Below are 13,985 nucleotides of genomic sequence, written 5' to 3'. Positions count from 1 at the left end.
ACTTTATTGAAAAGATACAAACTCTCAAAGAGGATAATGGTGTTGGGCCGCACCCAGTGATCATGTGGACTTTTATAAATGTATATTTTTGTGATTATGAGGACCTGTAAAACCAGACTTTGCCCCTTCTTCCTGAAGTCCTGCGACCCCCTGCTGCTAACTCCTGGTTATCTCGGCCTGGGTCGAGATAGTCCGTTTACGACCCCCACTGCATGGCTGGAGATCAAAACAAGGACCCAGCAGGTTTTCTGCCAGGGAAAACAGACTTCCTTGGGGTTTTATGACACCTAAGCAGGGGTCGGGATGCAGCGCAGCCCAAAACCAGACCTCAAAATGGTACTGCTTCTTTGAACCCCCCCTTTTCCGCTTTAATGTGCCTCATAAAATGGCGCTGTTGCCTGAACTACAACCCCCAGCATGCCTTGCGGGGGGGGGGGTGGCGCCTACAAGCGGCGCTCATCCAATCGCAATGAGGCACCGATGACGTCACCGCAGCGCGCGTAGGATCAAAACCCCTGCCGCTGCTCCTCTTCACTCTCTTCCGATCAACCTCTCTTCCTGAGCAGCAGGACCAAAGGATCCCATCTCCCTTCTCTCCCCCCGGCTGGGGGGAGGCGGAAGGCCCGCAACGGACCGGGCCTGCGGAGCTCCGGCTCCCATTGACTCTCTTCTCAACTTCATCTCATCGGCGCTGGATCTTTGGCCAGGCCAAAGGATCCCATCTCCTCTCTCTCCCCCCGGGCTGGGGGGAGGCAGGAGGCCCGCACCGGACCGGGCCCTGCGGGGTCCGGCCGTTGAAGCCGCGGTCCCCCGGGAGGCTCCGATTTCTCACTAAACTCTGTTCCTCTTTAAGTTCACAGATCCAAGCTTCCGACGCCCACGCGCTCCCGGCAACCAGATCGGGACACAGCTGCGATTGAGTTCTCTGACTGAACCCCCCCTCCCCGCTCCGAGCCCCTGTCTGCGAACCGGCGCAGGGATCGGGGACGGACGGCCGGCGTCTCGCCCGGCGTGAGCTCTCCCGGGGCCCGGACGGCCGCGCGTCGGCGACCGGCGCAGAGAGGGAAGCACGGCAAGGAGAGACCGGTCCCCCCGCCGCGCCTAGGAATGCGTGTGAGCCTCCGTTTTGGTCCGGAACCACGGCCCGGCACGAGGCGGCCCCGCCGCTGTCTAATCCGTTTCAGGGGAAGGGACGGGACGCGATAGCCTGACTGCGAAACCCCAGCAGGACCGCGAACCCAGTCGGCAAACCCGCAGGCACCCGATTCCGGATCCCAGAGGAGACGTGAGCCCGCGTAGCAGTGATCAGTAGGATTTAAGAGTGTTCAGAACTGTGTGTGAGATTGTGAGACCTGGGTGTATGAGTTTAACTGGGAGTGTTACAGAGCTAAATCTGTGTTCAGAGCTGAGATTACACCACCATCATTATAAGGACTGTTTTCATTAATTTGTAGTCACTACTTTCTGCTAGTCATTCATGTTTTAAAGCGCTGTTTTCTGCAGTTGATCACGGTTTAACACCGGGATCACCATCCGTTCTAATTGCACGTGGCCAAGAGGGCGCGTCCATCTTTAAAAGACCACAGGAACCCTGTTTGAACTGTAGATGTTCTGTATCTTCGTTGTTATTGCTTGATTTCCTTTTTTTTCATTCCATGCATTTAACGTTTATGTTTCATTTTATTGATTGAGACTAAGAGCGGTTCACAAAGCCTACCATGGATAAAGTCAAATCAAGGACCGTTACGTCGCCCGGATCGGCGTCACCGGGGCCCCGCCCTGGAGCCAGGCCTGGGGTCGGGGCTCGTAGGCGAGCGCCTGGTGGCCGGGTCTTTGCCCGTGGGACCCGGCCGGGCTCAGCCCGAAACGGCGACGCGGGTCCGCCTTCCAGTAGGCCCACCACCCGCAGGAAGGACCATGGCAGGCCGGTGCATTGTGGGCTGGGTAGCAGTCGTGGCGGGGTGCCTCGACGACCCAATCCCTGGACATCAACCCTCACAGTGGGGACATGGAATGTCACCTCGCTGGGGGGGAAGGAGCCGGAGCTTGTGCGTGAGGTTGAGAGATACCGGCTAGAGATAGTCGGGCTCACCTCCACACATAGCTTGGGCTCTGGAACCCAGCTCCTTGAAGGGGGCTGGACCCTCCACTACTCTGGAGTTGCCCATGGTGAGAGGCGGCGGGCTGGTGTGGGCTTGGTTATAGCCCCCCAGCTCAGCCGCCATGTGTTGGAGTTCACCCCGGTGAACGAGAGGGTCGCTTCCCTGCGCCTTCGGGTCGGGGATAGGTCTCTCACTGTTGTTTGTGCCTACGGGCCGAACAGCAGTGGGGAGTACCCGGCCGTCTTGGAGTCCCTGGGAGGAGTACTTGATAGTGCTCCAACTGGGGACTCCATTGTTCTACTGGGGGACTTCAACGCTCACGTGGGCAATGACAGTGATACCTGGAGAGGCGTGATTGGGAGGAACGGCCTCCCCGATCTGAACCCGAGTGGTGTTTTGTTGTTGGACTTCTGTGCGAGTCGCAGTTTGTCCATCACGAACACCATGTTCAAGCATAAGGGTGTCCATCGGTGCACGTGGCACCAGGACACCCTAGGCCGGAGGTCAATGATCGACTTTGTTGTCGTTTCATCTGACCTTCGGCCGCATGTCTTGGACACTCGGGTGAAGAGAGGGGCTGAGCTGTCAACTGATCACCACCTGGTGGTGAGTTGGATGCGCTGGCGGAGGAGAAGGTTGGACAGACCGGGCAGACCCAAACGGATTGTGAGGGTCTGTTGGGAACGTCTGGCTGAGCCCTCTGTCAGGGACATCTTCAACTCCCACCTCCGGGAGAGCTTCTCTCGGATCCCGGGGGAGGCGGGGGACATCGAGTCCGAGTGGACCATGTTCTCTGCCTCCATTGTCAACGCGGCGGCTCGAAGCTGCGGACGCAAGGTCTCCGGTGCCTGTCGTGGCGGCAATCCTAGAACCCGGTGGTGGACACCGGAAGTACAGGATGCCGTCAGACTGAAGAAGGAGTCCTACCGGGCTATATTGGCCGGTGGGACTCCTGACGCAGTAGATAGGTACCGGCAGGCCAAGCGGGCCGCGGCTCGGGCAGTCTTGGAGGCAAAAACTCGGGTCTGGGAGGAGTTCGGGGAGGCCATGGAGGAGGACTTTCGGTCGGCCTCGAGGAAATTCTGGAGGACCGTTCGGCGCCTCAGAAGGGGGAAGCAGTACTCTGCCGGCACCATTTATGGTGCTGGTGGGGAGCTGTTGACCTCGACTGGGGACATTGTCGGACGGTGGAAGGAATACTTTGAGGATCTCCTTAACCCGACTGACATGCCTTCCACTGAGGAAGCAGAGGGTTGGGGCTCGGAGGCGTGCTCATCCATCACCCAAGCCGAGGTCACCGAGGTGGTTCGTAAGCTCCTCGGTGGCCGGGCACCGGGGGTGGATGAGATTCGCCCTGAGTACCTCAAGTCTCTGGATGTCGTAGGGCTGTCTTGGCTGACACGCCTGTGCGACATTGCATGGAGGAAGGGGACAGTACCGCTGGGGTGGCAAACCGGGGTGGTGGTCCCTCTGTTCAAAAAGGGGGACCGGAGAGTGTGTTCCAACTACAGGGGGATCACACTTCTCAGCCTCCCGGGGAAAGTCTACGCCAGGGTACTGGAGAGGAGATTACGGCCGATAGTCGAACCTCGGATTCAGGAGGAACAATGCGGTTTTCGTCCCGGTCGTGGAACACTGGACCAGCTCTATACCCTCCGCAGGGTGCTCGAGGGTTCATGGGAATTTGCCCAACCAGTCTACATGTGTTTTGTGGATCTGGAGAAGGCATTTGACCGTGTCCCTCGTGCCATTCTGTGGGGGGTGCTGAGTGAGTATGGAGTCCGGGGCCCTCTACTAAGGGCTGTCCGGTCTCTGTATGATCGAAGCAGGAGTCTGGTTCGCATTGCCGGCAGTAAGTCAGACTTGTTCCCGGTGCATGTTGGACTCCGGCAGGGCTGCCCTTTGTCACCGGTCCTGTTCATAATTTTTATGGACAGGATTTCTAGGCGCAGCCAGGGGCCGGAGGGGATCCGGTTTGGGAACCTCAGGATTTCATCTCTGCTTTTTGCAGATGATGTTGTCCTGTTGGCTTCATCAGACCGGGACCTCCAGCATGTGCTGGGGCGGTTTGCGGCCGAGTGCGACGCGGCAGGGATGAGAATCAGCACCTCCAAGACCGAGGCCATGGTTCTCGACCGGAAAAGGGTGGCATGCCTTCTCCGGGTGGGTGGAGAAGTCCTGCCTCAGGTGGAGGAGTTTAAGTATCTCGGGATCTTGTTCACGAGTGAGGGAACAATGGAGCGTGAGATTGACAGGCGGATCGGTGCAGCGTCCGCAGTAATGCGGTCGATGTACTGGACCGTCGTGGTAAAGAGGGAGCTGAGTCGAAAGGCGAAGCTCTCGATTTACCGGTCAATCTACGCCCCTACCCTCACCTATGGTCATGAACTTTGGGTAGTGACCGAAAGGACAAGATCGCGGATACAAGCGGCCGAGATGAGTTTCCTCCGCAGGGTGGCTGGACGCTCCCTTAGAGATAGGGTGAGGAGTTCGGTCACCCGGGAGGAGCTCGGAGTCGAGCCGCTACTCCTCCACATTGAGAGGAGTCAGCTGAGGTGGCTTGGGCATCTGTACCGGATGCCTCCTGGACGCCTCCCTAGGGAGGTGTTCCAGGCATGTCCCACCGGGAGGAGACCCCGGGGAAGACCCAGGACACGCTGGAGAGACTATGTCTCTCGGCTGGCCTGGGAACGCCTCGGACTCCCCCCGGAAGAGCTGGAGGAAGTGTCTGGGGTGAGGGAAGTCTGGGCATCCCTGCTGAGGCTGCTGCCCCCGCGACCCGGTAACGGATAAAACGGGAGAAGATGAGTGAGATGAGTGAGTGAGTTTATTGATTGTTGTTTTTCTTGTTAGTTAATGGTTTTATAATAATGTCGTGTGCCATCAGATTTATTCGGGTACTTATTTACATCTCTTTTGATACCCGTATGTAAATAAACTCTGATTGATTTCTTTATGAGTGGTTGTGTTATTTCATGCAAGATTTGGTCACAAATGGATTTGTTTAAGCAGAGCCTAGTGTTCGGATATCACGCCTTCACTGTTATTCTGTAAGATTTGCTGTTCTGCAGGATAATTCAAAAATCATATGAGACTGATTTTCTGCTGTTTTAGTTATCGAATTCCACCGGAGTAAGGCCCCGGCGGTGGTGCCCCGAGAATTTTTATTTATCATATTGATAATACGATTTGATAAATAGTCAACTTTATTAATTATTAAAAATTATTAATAATATTCATCATTAGCCTTGATAACTGGACAGCCAAGCTACCTTGAGTTGCACAACAATGGACAAATATCAATTTGAATGCAATATGAAAAGAAAGTAAAATAAAAATTAAAAATGGGGATTCTTTTAAGGAAAACAAAAAGCAAAAAACAAGGCGCTCTAAGAAATAAAAGGTGCACATGAAAAGGTGCATTTAAATTCACAAAATGGAGCATAGAAAAGGAGAGGAATTATTCAATTAGAATAACAAATAATGAGCAATGTCTAGACTTATTTTACTTGCATTTTTAGGAAGTTAGAAGCGATAAAACTAGAGACAGCACACAGGCTGAATTTCTGATTTATGTAGAAAAAACAAGGAAGGGGAAAAGAAGGAAGGAAGGAAGGAAGGAAGGAAGGAAGGAAGGAAGGAAGGAAGGAAGGAAGGAAGGAAGGAAGGAAGGAAGGAAGGAAGGAAGGAAGGAAGGAAGGAAGGAGGGAAGGAAGGAAGGAAGGAAGGAAGGAAGGAAGGAAGGAAGGAAGGAAGGAAGGAAGGAAGGAAGGGAGGGAGGAAGGCAGGAAGGAATGAAGGAAGGAAGGAAGGAAGGAAGGAAGGAAGGGAAAAGGAAGCAAGGAAGGAAGGAAGGGAAGAAGGAAGGAAGGAAGGAAGGGAAGAAAGAAGGAAGGAAGGATGGAAGGGAAAAGGAAGCAAGGAAGGAAGGGAAAGGAAGAAGGAAGGAAGGTAAAAGGAAGGAAGGACGGAAGCAAGGAAGGAAGGAAGGTAAAAGGAAGGAAGGAAGGAAGGGAGGGAGGGAGGAAGGAAGGAAATAAAGAAGGAAGGAAGGAATGATGGAAGAAAGGAAGGAAGGAAATAAGGAAGGAAGGATGGATGGAAGGAAAGAAGGAAGGAAGGATGGAAGGGAGGAAGGAAGGAAGGAAGGATGGAAAGAAGGAAGGATGGAAGGGAGGGAGGAAGGAAGGAATGAAGGGAGGGAGGAAGGAAGGAAGGAATGAAGGGAGGGAGGGAGGAAGGAAAGAAGGAAGGAAGGAAGGAAGGAATGAAGGGAGGGAGGATGGATGGAAGGAAAGAAGGAAGGAAGGATGGAAGGAAGGAAGGAAGGAAGGAAGGATGGAAAGAAGGAAGGATGGAAGGGAGGGAGGAAGGAAGGAATGAAGGGAGGGAGGAAGGAAGGAAGGAATGAAGGGAGGGAGGGAGGGATTCAATTCAATTTTATTTATATAGCGTCTAATAGAACAGAGTTGTCTCTAGACGCTTTACAGAGACCCATACCCAGAACATGGGATGGAGGGAGGAAGGTGAAATGAAGGAAGGAAGGAAAGAGGAAGGAAGGAAGGAAGGGATGGAGGGAGGAAGGAAGGAAGGAAAGAGGAAGGAAGGAAGGAAGGAAGGAAGGAAGGAAGGAAGGAAGGAAGGAAGGAAGGAAGGAAGGAAGGAAGGAAGGAAGGAAGGAAGGAAGGAAGGAAGGAAGGAAGGAAGGAAGGAAGGAAGGAAGGAAGGAAGGAAGGAAGGAAGGAGCCATCATATAGAGCTGGATAAGCGGGTACACATAATAAGAGACGACACAACTGTGTTCTTTGTTTGACTGGGAGAAACTGGCACAGAGGAAAAGCCATCAGTCATTTATTGTGATTTGCTTCACCTGGTGCACTGGTGTCAGCATGGGGCACATTCAAGAACAGTAGAAGATATTCTGCAACAGTTTAACAAAGGAAGGAAGGAAGGTGGTGTCAGCGTGGGGCACATTCAAGAACAGTAGAAGACCTGTGTGAAGCCGGCCCCCCACCCCACGCAAAATTCAGTGAAAATATTCTCAATCGTTAGTGCTGGTTTGTGCAGAAAGAAATGTTGTTTGTGCTGCTTTAGTTTTGAAGATATAATTATTAATTATGACACGATGACGTCATGCAGCCCCCCGACTTTGTCCAAAATAAACCAAAATGGTCTAGTTTGTTTGTGCTGCGTTAGTGCTGGTTTGTGCAGAGAAAAAAATTGTTTGTGCTGCTTTAGTTTTGAAGATATAACCGGTTTATGACACGATGACGTCACCGCAGTTCCCTGTGAATCTGCCCCCCACCCCACGCAAAACTCAGTGAAAATATTCTCAATCGTTAGTGCTGGTTTGTGCAGAATGAAATGTTGTTTGTGCTGCTTTAGTTTTGAAGATATAACCGGTTTATGACACGATGACGTCACCGCAGTTCCCTGTGAAGCTGGCCCCCCACCCCACGCAAAACTCAGTGAAAATATTCTCAATCGTTAGTGCTGGTTTGTGCAGAATGAAATGTTGTTTGTGCTGCTTTAGTTTTGAAGATATAACCGGTTTATGACACGATGACGTCATGCAGCCCCCCGACTCTGTCCAGGTGCAGATATTAGATCAGGGTTTTGAGAACCATTTAAATACTATTTTAATATTTTAGAGCTAAAGAACAAAGACCTGCGATGGACTGGTGACCTGTCCAGGGTGTAACCCCTGCCTCTCACCTAAAATGAGCTGGGATAGGCTCCAGCAGACCCCCGTGACCCCGCAAGGGATAAAGCGGGTAAGATAATGAATGAAAAAAAAAGAACAAAGACCTCCCGATGGTTTACGGTACAAACGCAAGTCTTTCCCGCACAAAAAAGATACAAACATTGTTGAAATGTACACAAAAAACTTTATTGAACATTGAGTTGATAAACAGAGCAAAAGCTGGATGATGACGTTGAGTCCGTTTCACAAAGCAGGTTTAGTGAAAACTCTGAGTCTGTTAACCCTGAAATGAGGGAAACTCTGAGTTTTCCGTTTCACAAAGGGAGGTAACTCAAACCAGAGAAAGAGAGGTAACTCTAGCCTGTTTCACAAAGAGAGGTAACTTAACCTAACCTGGTCAGTTACCGTAGTAACAGACTCTCTGAACCTAACCTGGTCAGTTACCGTAGTAACAGACTCTCTGAACCTAACCTGGTCAGTTACCGTAGTAACAGACTCTCTGAACCTAACCTGGTCAGTTACCGTAGTAACAGACTCTCTGAACCTGGTCAGTTACCGTAGTAACAGACTCTCTGAATCTAACCTGGTCAGTTACCGTAGTAACAGACTCTCTGAATCTAACCTGGTCAGTTACCGTAGTAACAGACTCTCTGAACCTGGTCAGTTACCGTAGTAACAGACTCTCTGAACCTGGTCAGTTACCGTAGTAACAGACTCTCTAACCTGGTCAGTTACCGTAGTAACAGACTCCCTGAACCTAACCTGGTCAGTTACCGTAGTAACAGACTCTCTCAACCTAACCTGGTCAGTTACCGTAGTAACAGACTCTCTGAATCTAACCTGGTCAGTTACCGTAGTAACAGACTCTCTGAACCTGGTCAGTTACCGTAGTAACAGACTCTCTGAATCTAACCTGGTCAGTTACCGTAGTAACAGACTCTCTGAACCTGGTCAGTTACCGTAGTAACAGACTCTCTGAATCTAACCTGGTCAGTTACCGTAGTAACAGACTATCTGAACCTGGTCAGTTACCGTAGTAACAGACTATCTGAACCTGGTCAGTTACCGTAGTAACAGACTATCTGAACCTGGTCAGTTACCGTAGTAACAGACTCTCTGAATCTAACCTGGTCAGTTACCGTAGTAACAGACTCTCTAACCTGGTCAGTTACCGTAGTAACAGACTATCTGAACCTGGTCAGTTACCGTAGTAACAGACTCTCTGAATCTAACCTGGTCAGTTACCGTAGTAACAGACTCTCTGAATCTAACCTGGTCAGTTACCGTAGTAACAGACTCTCTGAACCTGGTCAGTTACCGTAGTAACAGACTCTCTGAATCTAACCTGGTCAGTTACCGTAGTAACAGACTCTCTGAACCTAACCTGGTCAGTTACCGTAGTAACAGACTATCTGAACCTGGTCAGTTACCGTAGTAACAGACTATCTGAACCTGGTCAGTTACCGTAGTAACAGACTATCTGAACCTGGTCAGTTACCGTAGTAACAGACTCTCTGAATCTAACCTGGTCAGTTACCGTAGTAACAGACTCTCTAACCTGGTCAGTTACCGTAGTAACAGACTCCCTGAACCTAACCTGGTCAGTTACCGTAGTAACAGACTCTCTCAACCTAACCTGGTCAGTTACCGTAGTAACAGACTCTCTGAACCTAACCTGGTCAGTTACCGTAGTAACAGACTCTCTGAACCTGGTCAGTTACCGTAGTAACAGACTCTCTGAATCTAACCTGGTCAGTTACCGTAGTAACAGACGCTCTAACCTGGTCAGTTACCGTAGTAACAGACTCCCTGAACCTAACCTGGTCAGTTACCGTAGTAACAGACTCTCTCAACCTAACCTGGTCAGTTACCGTAGTAACAGACTCTCTGAACCTGGTCAGTTACCGTAGTAACAGACTCTCTGAATCTAACCTGGTCAGTTACCGTAGTAACAGACGCTCTAACCTGGTCAGTTACCGTAGTAACAGACTCTCTGAACCTAACCTGGTCAGTTACCGTAGTAACAGACTCTCTGAATCTAACCTGGTCAGTTACCGTAGTAACAGACGCTCTGAACCTAACCTGGTCGGGACCAGGTTTATCTCAATGAACCTGGAGTTTCTCTGCGTCTCCGCCTCTTTCAGAGACACACGCACGTTTGATTTCCTCATTCATTCAGTCAGCAGGCGACTTTTGGCGAAGTTCTGCCGTCCGTCATTAAAAACAGAGTCAGTATAAATATTAGAAGTCCATTGTCACGAACACGGCATGTCCTTTTGATGAAGACACAATTGATGAAGGTGCAGAATTAATGCGCAGAGAATTAAATATCCGTCGGGAGATGGTTATCAGACCGCGTAATACATGTATATTACATAGTCTCATTACAGGCAAAGCAATATATGTTAATCCTATATTTGTTATAATTTTGATGATTAAATTGTTTATTGATTTCATAATATCTTCAAATTTTTTGAGATTTTTTATTTGGGGTTTTAATAAACTGTGAGTCATAATCACCAAAATTATAACAAATAAAGGCTTGAAATATCTCACTTTGTATGTAGTGGGAAATTGTTAAGAAACATTCTTTATGTGTGTACTCAGTTGGTAAAATGTAATTGATGCAGTGTTTTATTTGTACCACTGGGAGGCACCAGTGTACAGGCCAGGGGCTCATACGGCGTCATCACGTGGGTCACGCACAGACCAGGGCGGTTCTGTTCAGTTGTTCTGAGTTCACGACAGAAGAAGGTTGTATTGTTACAAGTGTCTTAATAAATATGCCAGAGCGGCTGAAGATCATTTTATCCTCCGTCGGTTATGTTTGCCTCCAAGTTCAACGCTGGTGAAGCTGCAAAGCTCAACAGATTATGGGCCCAGGAGCAACTCGGGGAAGAGTTCTTTTTTTGGTGTTTTATTGGTGATAGAAAGTCGCGACGGACAGCGTGCTAACAGCTAGGAGATAGCATCATGGATCCACGTGGGGCGAGCAGGCAGCCCCGACTCATGTTCGATGGAGATGAAACCAAGTATGAACTGTGGGAGACGAAAGTGTTGGGACATTTGCGCTTATTAGGACTAAAGAATACTGTCCTGGGAGAACCTGTCCGCGCGGCCGCGGTGGCGGCAGACGGTGAGAAAAATGCGGACGCGTACGCCGAGCTGATTCAACTTCTGGATGATAAGAGCCTTTCATTAATTATGGGAGATGCAACCGACGATGGAAGAAAGGCATTGAGGATATTAAGGGACTATTATGCCGGGGAGGGAAAGCCCCGCATCATCACCCTGTATACCATGCTGACATCGCTCCAGAAGACGAGCAGCGAGACGGTCACTGACTACGTCATCAAGGCGGAGGCCGCCATTACAGCGCTGCAGAAAGCGGGTGAGACTATGGGAGATGGTTTACTGATTGCTATGGTTTTAAAGGGACTACCTGAGAGTTTTAAACCATTTGCAATACATATAGCACACAATGAGGATGCCATAACTTTTGCGCAATTCAAAACAAAGCTGCGTAGTTTTGAAGATACTGAGAAGTTAACCACGGCAGAGTCCAGTGACAACGTGATGCAGTCGCCGGCGGGAGCGGGAAAAAGGCCCGCCAGGCCAAGCGCGCCATACAGGAACAATGGAGATGCAGATATTGTATGCTTTAAGTGTGGCATAAAAGGCCACAGAGCGAAAGCATGCAGACGAAAGACATGGTGCAGTCGTTGTAAAAGTGAGACCCACAATGACGCTACTTGCAGACGTAAAGATAAAGAAGATGGGGCGAGGAAAGTCGCAGATGAGTACAGAAAAGGATCTGGAGCAGCAGCGGATTACGCCTTCAGGATCAACGACGCAGACATCTGGGTTCAGCAGCAGCCAGCGCGCCACATCAGGGAGAAGGGCCTGTTGGTCGACACCAGTGCTACTTCCCACATTGTTACTGACATAGCCAAGTTTAAGAGCTTTGACAAAACATTCAAGTCGGAGACACTGCGTGGAGCTGGCAGACGGCACCCGGTGCAGAGGCGTTGCACAAAGCAATGGGAATGCAGAGGTGTTCCTGATCGACAGTACGGGTGAGCAACGGAAAGCAACGTTGAGAGATGCGTTGCTTATACCTACATACCCCCAAGACATCTTTTCGGTGAAGTCAGCCACCACATGTGGAGCAATGGTCACCTTCAAACAAGGACAAGACGGGCTGACACACAAAGACGGTACCAGATTTAACATTCATGTGCAGATAAGCTAAATCAAGAGTGTGAGGTATGTATCCAGGGGAAGTTTGTACAAACCCAAAATAGAGATCCTGATACAAGAGCAGAGGCTCCTTTACAGATGGTGCACACAGACCTAGCAGGTCCAGTAGCTACAGAGTCTATCGATGGATACAAATATGTGCAGTCTTTCACAGACAATTATACAAACGCAGTGTTTGTGTATTTTCTTAAGAAAAAGAGCGATACGGTACAGGCAACAGAAAAGTTCCTAGCAGACACTGTCCCTTTTGGAAAGGTAAAGTGTATCACGTCTGACAACGGCACAGATTTTACCTGCAGGGATTTGCAGACCCTGTTGAGGAAAAATGGCATCAAACACGAGACATCAGCCCCGTACTCACCTCACCAAAACGGTACTGCAGAGAGAGGCTGGCGTACTCGTTTTGAGATGGGCAGATGTATGTTAATTGAAAGCTAGCTACCCAAATGCCTATGGAACTATGCTGTCCAAACAGCAGCCATAGTATGCAACAGATGCTTTAATAAGCGAACGGGGAAGACACCTTACCAGATGCTGACGGATAAAAAGCCTAATTTGTCCAAAATGCATAAGTTTGGTTCTGTATGTTACACATACAAACAGGACAAGGGAAAACTAGATTCCAGATGTGACCAAGGACTTTTTGTCGGTTACGATAAAAACAGCCCTGCCTATTTGGTCTATCATCCTGACACCGAGAAGGTAAAGAAACACAGACTTGTTAAATTTGTGAACAAGGTAAATGTGGAAAAGCAAACACAGACAGCTGAGACTGAAACAGACGATTATGGCAGAGTGAGACAGAGACAGCCTAGGACTGACAGAGTCAGAGGTTTATGAGAGACATGGAAATGCTCAAGAGCAAAGTGTGGGAAACAAAAATCCACAAGATGGTACATCCGATGAGAGTAACCAAGAGTCAAGTGTCTCAAGTGGTGAATCAGTCAGTGGGAGGTACCCTACTAGGGAGAGGAAGAAACCTAGTTATTTAAGGGATTTTGTAACTAACATCAGTGATAGTGATGAGAATCATACTACTGTTGATTACTGTTACAGAGCGGTGTGTGGCATCCCACATACATTTAAGGAAGCTATGGAGTCAGCTAACTCTAAACAGTGGGTTAAAGCAATGGATGAGGAAATCCAGTCATTAAAGGAAAATTACACATTTACCCTGACTACGCTGCCAGAGGGCAAGAAAACGGTGGGGGGTAAGTGGGTTTATTCTGTAAAGAGTGACATTGAAGGTAAAGACAAGTACAAAGCAGGATTTGTAGCAAAAGGTTACAGCCAGAAGATGGGAATTGATTCTGGTGAAACTTTTTCTCCAACAGCAAACCTGACAAGCGTGAGGGTATTACTGCAGAAGGCAGCACAGGAGAATCTGTTACTCCACCAGATGGATGTTAAAACGGCTTACTTACACGCTCCCATCAATTATGAAATCTACACCGATCAACCAGAGAGTTATGAAGAAGGGGAAAGTCAGGTGTGTAAGCTGAAGAAATCTTTGTATGGTTTAAAACAATCTGGTCGTAACTGGTTGTTTAACGGAAGATGGTTTCCCACAAAACCCAGCAGATCACTCTGTCTATGCTAAAGAGACAACACATGGGAAAGTGAGTTTGCTAATATGGGTTGATGACTTGGTAATTGCAGCTAGCAATGAAAAAGCCACGCAAATTCCTGCCTCTGTCTCCATTGACTGCAATGTAAAAACATTTATTTTTTTTTAAACATTTTTGTTTTCGAACTGCCGTTACTAACACATTTTAAGGAATATCTGAATAAAATTAAGATTGTCAGAATCTGCCGGGTTCTGTCTCTCTCACAATGTCTTTGTTTTTCTGCTAGGAGCTACGGTTTTCTCACAAATCAGAGTTATTTGAGGAAAGCTGGGGTTTTCTCACAGCCAGTCC

Source organism: Cololabis saira, chromosome 20, assembly GCF_033807715.1.
Source record: "Cololabis saira isolate AMF1-May2022 chromosome 20, fColSai1.1, whole genome shotgun sequence".
In the NCBI taxonomy this organism is placed as follows: domain Eukaryota; kingdom Metazoa; phylum Chordata; class Actinopteri; order Beloniformes; family Belonidae; genus Cololabis; species Cololabis saira.
The sequence above is the reverse complement of the archived record's forward strand: the minus strand, read 5'-3'. Positions refer to the sequence as shown.